This window comes from Elephantulus edwardii, unplaced genomic scaffold (assembly GCF_000299155.1).
Source record: "Elephantulus edwardii isolate Elephantulus edwardi_28Jun2011 unplaced genomic scaffold, EleEdw1.0 scaffold00060, whole genome shotgun sequence".
In the NCBI taxonomy this organism is placed as follows: domain Eukaryota; kingdom Metazoa; phylum Chordata; class Mammalia; order Macroscelidea; family Macroscelididae; genus Elephantulus; species Elephantulus edwardii.
This window is the reverse complement of record NW_006399810.1, coordinates 16,765,005-16,771,837: the sequence shown is the minus strand read 5'-3', so window position 1 is coordinate 16,771,837 and position 6,833 is coordinate 16,765,005.

Here is a 6,833-nt window from a genome sequence, read left to right as displayed (position 1 = left end):
GAGGGACAGCGCAGGAGGGGAAGACCCTCTATGAGGTGGATTGATTCAGTGACTGGGGTAATCGGGATGGGTGTGTCAGAGGCAATGCCATTGGCACAGGATAGAGCAGGGTTTAGGGCTGTTGTACCTAGGGTCGCTATGAGTCGCAAACTACTCGACGGCACATAACAACAACAACAATTTTTCTTTCTATAGGTCTTTTGTGTCTTTAGTTAGATTCACTCCAAAGTACCACAATTTGTGGTTGGCTATTACAAATAATATTGTTTTCTTGATTTCCTTCTCTGGGTTCTCTGTCTTACTGTAGAGGATCCCACCAGTTTTTGGATATTGATCTTCTGTCTTGTCACTCTAATAAATTGGTCTACTAGCTCTAGCAGTGTGTTGTTGGTTTTCTGTTTAGGGGTTTTTTTTTGTGAATCCTTGCTGTTTTTTGTATACACTATATTATCTACCTATAGCAATAGTTTAACCATCTGTTTGCCAATTTGGATATCTCTATTAGCTCATTTATTATATTGCCCTAGCAAGTATTTCCAATACATTATTGAATTGAAGTGGTGACAGTGGGAATCCTTGTCTGGTCCCTGTTCACAAGGAAGATGCTTTTAGTCTTTCTCTATTGAGATTGATATTGGCTCTTGGTTTTCTATTCCAATTTGCTGAATTGGATTTTGTCAAATGCCTTTTCTGCAACAATTGCTAAGAACACATGATTCTTGTATTTCTTATGTTGAACCATCCTTGCATAACTGTTATGAATACCATTTAGTCCTGATATATTATTTTTGTGCTTTTGGGTTACTGGCTAAGATTTTGTTAAGGAATTTTGCATCTATGTTCATTTCTGTAGATTTCTTTCTTGGTAATATCTCTGCTTGATTTTGGTATTTGGGTAATGCTTGCTTCATAGAATAACTCTAGGAATGTTTTCTCTTTTTCTTTTTTAAAATTAATTTTAATGAAAGTTTACAGAGACTTTGGATTTCCATTCATACATTGTTGCACACTTTCCTCTCTACCCACCCCTCCCCCCAGTTCACTTTTCTCTTTGAAAAAAAATATCTTTTATTGTTACACAATTCTTCCCCCCCCACTCCAAGTTTACTACTCTTATTCTGGACTCTTCTCATAAAAATAATACCTAATAATACATTCCTTTTAAACAGTTCTCTCCCTTATATTATTTATTCCCCTTTTTCTTTTTTTGTTTTCTTTCTTTAAAAAAATTATTAATTTTAATGAATTCATTGTTGAACTTTTCTCCTTGTCTTCCCCTCCCCCCAATTCTCTCATCTCTTTGAAAAGTAAAAGAAAAATACTTTCATTGTTATACATCCTTCCGCCGAAGTCCACTCCACTGTGCAGCCTTCATTTTGAACTCCTGTCATGACAAATGCATAATCATATATCCCTTTTAAACAATTCCTCCCTTGTCTGTTTCAAAGCAGTATATATTATTTATCCCCTCTTTCTCAATCTTTCTTCAATCCCAATGTCAGTCCTGTTTTACAACAATGGCACTATGCAATATTTGTCCTTTTGTGACTGAAATAGTTCACTCAGCATAATGTCCTACAGGGTCACCTATTTTGTATATTTCATGAGCTCCTTGTTTTCCAATGAAGCATAGTATTCCATTGTGTAAATATACCACAGTTTCTCTATCCATTCATTTGCTGATGGCTACTAGGGTTGTTTCCAACTTCTTGTTCTTGTGAACAAGGCAGCAATAAACATGGGTGTGCATACATCTACTTGGGTGGCAGTTATGGGGGTTTTTTAGGGTATATTCCCTGTAGTGGAAATGCTGGGTCCAACTTTTGAGAAAGCACCGTACTGCCTTCTATAGTGGTTGTAATATTTTACACTCCCACCTACAATGAATAAGGTTTGCAGCTTCTCCACAACCTCACCAGCATTTGTTGTTCGCTATTCTGTTGAATTTTGCTATTCTTACTGGGGTGAGATGATATCTCATAGTTGTTTTAATTTGCATCTCTCTTAGAGCTTGGTATTTTGAGCACAACTTCATGTGTTTGTTCACCATCTGAATGTCTTCCTTGGTGAAGTGTCTGTTAATATCCTGTTCCCATTGGTGCTCAAGTATTTTATAAATTCTAGATATAAGTCCCTTATCAGACATATCATTACCAAATATTTTTCCCAGTCTATGGCTTCCCTTTTTACCCTGTTGGAGAAGTTTTTGGATGTGCATAGGGATTTTATTCTTAGACGGTCCCATTCATCTATATTATCCTCTCCTGGTTGTAGGTTTTTCAGGATGCTTGGAATACTGTTCATATTGTGGATAAGGGCTTCTAGAGTTCTTCCAAGCTTTTCACTAATGAAGTTTATAGCCCTTGGTTTTAGTCCTAGGTCCTTGATGAACTTTGAACTGGTTTTTGTGTATGGAGTGAGGTGTGGATCTTGCTTGAGTTTTCTACAGGTAGTTTTTCAATTTTGCCAACACCATTTGTTAAAAAGGCTGTAATTTTCCACTTAATTGATTTCATCTCCTTGTCAAAAATCAGTTTTCTATAAGTAGATGGGCTGATTTCTGGGTTCTCAGTTCTATTCCATTGATCTATGTGTCTGTCATTGTACCTGTACCACACTGTCTTGACCACCACAGCAGTGTAGTAGGATTTGAAATAAGGGAGTGAGATACCTCCTACCTTGTTTCTCTTTTTAAGGAGTGCTTTGCTTATTCGGGCCCTCTTTCCATTCAAAATGAAATTGGAGATTGCTTTTTCCATCTCATTGAAGAATGGAATTGGTATTTGTATTGGGATTGCATTGAACGTGTAAATTGCCTCTGGTGTTGTTGTTAATGTTGTTAAGTGCCATCGAGTCGCAGGCGACTCATAGCAACCCTATGAAGGAGAGTCCTTGACGCTATAGCCATTTTCACAATATTGAGTCTTCCTATCCAAGAGCATGGTATATTCTTCCATTTCTGCTGGTTTCTTTTTGTAATTTTCTTTGAATAGATCCTTTGTGTTTCTGGTTAGATTTACTCCCAAATATTTAATTGCGTGGTTATTTATTGTGATGGGTATTGATTTTCTTAGCTTCAGGTTTGTATTCATCACTTTAGAGAAATCCAATTGATTTTTTGTATGTTGCTCTTGTATCCTGCCACTTTGCTGAATTGGTCAACTATGTCCGGTAGTTTTGTTGCTGGGTCTTTAGGGTTTTCTAAGTATACAAACATATCATCTGCATAGAGAGATAAATTTACCTCTGCTTTGTCAATTTGGATAACCTCTTATTTCCTTCTCTTGTCTTACTGCTTTTGCTAATACTTCCAATACAATATTCAAAAGGAGTGGTGATAGTAAACATCCTTTCCTAGTTCCTGTTCTCAAAGGAAATGCCTTTAACCTCTCTCCATTGAGAATAAGTGGCTTTTGGATTTGTGTATATACTTTTTTGCTACATTGAGGGAGTTCCCCTCTAATCCCATTTTGTTGGGTGTTTTAATCAGGAAAGGGTTTTGGATTTTTGTCAAAGGCCTTTTGTGCATCAATTGATAGGATCGATCATGTGGTTCTTGTTCTTTGCTTTGTTAATGTGATGAATTACACTGATTGTTTTTCATATGTTGAACGATCCTTGCATACCTGTTATGAATACCACTTGTCATGGTGAATTATTTTTCTGGGTGGAGGGACAGCGCAGGAGGGAAAGGCCCTCTATGATGTGGATTGATTCAGTGACTGGGATAATTGGAATGGGAGTGTCAGAGACAGTGCAATTGGCACAGGACAGAGCAGAGTTTAGGGCTGTTGTACATAGGATTGCTATGAGTCACAAGCGACTCGACGGCACATAACAACAACATCTTGATCTTCCTTCATATATGATGGACAATTTTGTTGGGTACAGTATTCTTGGTTGACAGTTGTGTTATTTGTGTGTTTGTTATATGTCATTCCACTGTCTTCTTGTTTGCATGGTCTCTACTGAGAAGTCAGCATATAATTTTATCTGCTCTTGTTTATAGGTTACTTTTCAATGCTTTCAGAATTCTCTCCTTGTCTTTGGTTCTGGAAAATTTTACTACTATGATACGCCTTGGTGTTTTTCTTTTGTGGTGTATTCTATATGGTGTTCTCTCAGCTTTTTTAATACATATTCTCTCATTCTTCATAATGCCTGGGAAATTTTCTTCTAGTAATTCTTACACAACTTTTTCTGTGCCTTTACTTGCTTCTTCCTGTTTGGGATTCCAATGACGCACATGTTATTTCTCTTGATGGTGTCCCACATTATTCTTAGGTTTTCTTCTTTTTCCTTTCTTTTTGATTCTGCTTTTTGCTCTAGCTGATCAATGGTGACAATTCTATCTTCTATTTCACTGATTCTGTGTTCCATCTCTTCTACTCTGCTCATGTGTCCCACCATCATGTTGACAGCATCTGAAACATTGTACCTCATATTTTGGATCATGATTTCTTATTTTTCCAAAGCCTGTAATGTCTCGTTTCTTTTATCTGCATTGTTTTGTATTGGATTTGTTCATTTGTTGTTGTTTTTTTAAGCTTTTCCTGGTTTTTCTTGTAGTATCCTGTTATTCTTTTTTTAATTTTAATAATTTTAATGAACATTTACAGAGATTTTGGATTTCCATTCATTCATTGCTGCACTTCTCTCCCGGCTCAGCCCTCTCCCCCCTCTCCCACCCCAGTTCACTCCTCTCTTTGAGAAATAAAACAAAAACTCCCTCCCTGGTACACAATCCCCTGCATCCCTCCCACTGCCCCAAGTAGATTCCATTATGCAACCTCATCCTGTTATTCTTGAAGTTTTTCTTTCACCCATTGAAAATATTCAATCATTATTCTTTTAAATTCTGTATCAGAACATACCATCAGACTTTCTGGCTTCAGGAGATCAATTGATACTATGACACTTTTTTGCTTTGTGCTTACGTAGGTTGTAAGGTAACCCACTTTTTGTGACATTGATGTGGTAGAATTTTTCATAGCTGAGGCTATAATAAGTTCTTGATCTGAAGCCACTGAGTAGAGGAGAGTGGAGCATGTGGGCACAGGTACTGGGTGTATGTGTGGGCACCAGTGTCAGACACAGCTGCTGGAGGTGCCTGGAATGCACACAGATGCACTCAGGGCATGGGCATGCAAAATCTCTCACTGATTGAGCTTGTGCAGGGACCTTACTCAAATTCCAGCTCTCAGGCTTGTCTCCTTTACATTCCAGCTGCCTGTTCTTACTTTTTCTATTTTTTCCTATTTTTTAAATAGTTTACATAGAATTGGTTCTAAATAGTTTACACAGAATTCCTCTCTGAATGTTGGGTAGACTTTAGCTGTGAAGTCATCTACTTTAGGACTTTTCTTATAGGGAAGTCCTTTTATGACCTGTTCAATTTCTTCTTTTGTGATGGGTCTGTTCAAATGTTCTATATCTGTCCATGTCAATATGAGTAGGGCATGAGATGCAAGAAATTTTTCCATTTCCTCTAGGTTTTTAATTTATCAAAGTACAGATTTTTATATTATTCCAATATTACCTATTTAATTTCATCTAGTTCTGTAGTGATGTTACCTCTATAAGTTCTTAATCTAGTTATCTGTGTCCCCCCCCAAGTTAAGTTTGCCAGTGGTTTGTCAATTAAATTGACCCTTTTGAAAATTCTGCTCCTGGTCTTATTGATGGTTTTAATTATTTTCCAGTTTACTATCTCTTTGATTTTAGCTCTTGTCCTTATAATTTCCTTTCTTCTAGAGGCTACATGTTGTCCTTTTTCTATTTGATGACGGTTTTGCATTAGATAACTTATTTTTCTTCTTCCTTTTTTTATGTGTGTACCAATTACTATGAACTACCTCTTCAGGGCTGCCTTAGCTGCATCCCAGGGAGGCTGGTATATGGTATTTTCATTTTCATTTGTTTCTGGGAAGATTTTTATTTCATTCTTTATTTCTTTTATAACCCTATCATCATCTAGCAGACAGTTATTTAGTGGCCACTTACATAGTTTTTTACTCCTGTGGTTAATTTCTAGTTTTATGGCATTGTGATCTGAGAAGATACTTTGCATTATTTCAATATTTTTTAATTTGTAGAGGCTTGCTTTGTGTCTAATGTGTAATCAATCCTAGAGAATGGACCATGTACACTCGAGAAGAACTGAGTTTTCATTGGATGGAGTACCCTGAATACATCCACAAGGTTCTATAGTTTAGATTTCTGCATCTTCGGTTTTGTTATTTTTTTAAAGTGACCTTTGGTGATAGGTGTGTTGAAATCTCCTACCACTATTGTGGTGGTATTTCTTTTTTCAATTCTGTTAACCATAAAACCATTGTTTTATGTATTATGCAGGTCTATCATTTGGTGCATAAATGTGGACCAAGATTATGTCTTCTTGATCTAGTGTTCCTTTAATCAGTATGTAATGCCTTTATCTTTTATAGTGGTTTTCATTCTGAAGTCTATTTTATCAGAAAATAATATTGCCACTGCCACTTTTTTGAGGTGGCCATTTGCTTGATATGGGGGGTTTTTTTCAGCCTTTGAATCTGAGTTTGCTTTCCTCTCCCCCCCCTTTTTTTTAATGTGAATCTTGTAGGCAACGTCTTGATGAGCTTTGATGTTGATCCATTTTGCTACTCTTTTCCTCTTAGTCCACATTACTGTTTTATTATTGTCAGGCCAGATTTTATTGTTTTATTATTGTCAGGCCAGATTTTATCATTGCCATTCTGTTGAATTTTTTTGTGTTGTTTCAGGTTACCATGGTCCATCCACTTTTCTTTGCCATCTCTGTGTGAAGGACTCAAAATGTCTTGTAGTTTTCATTT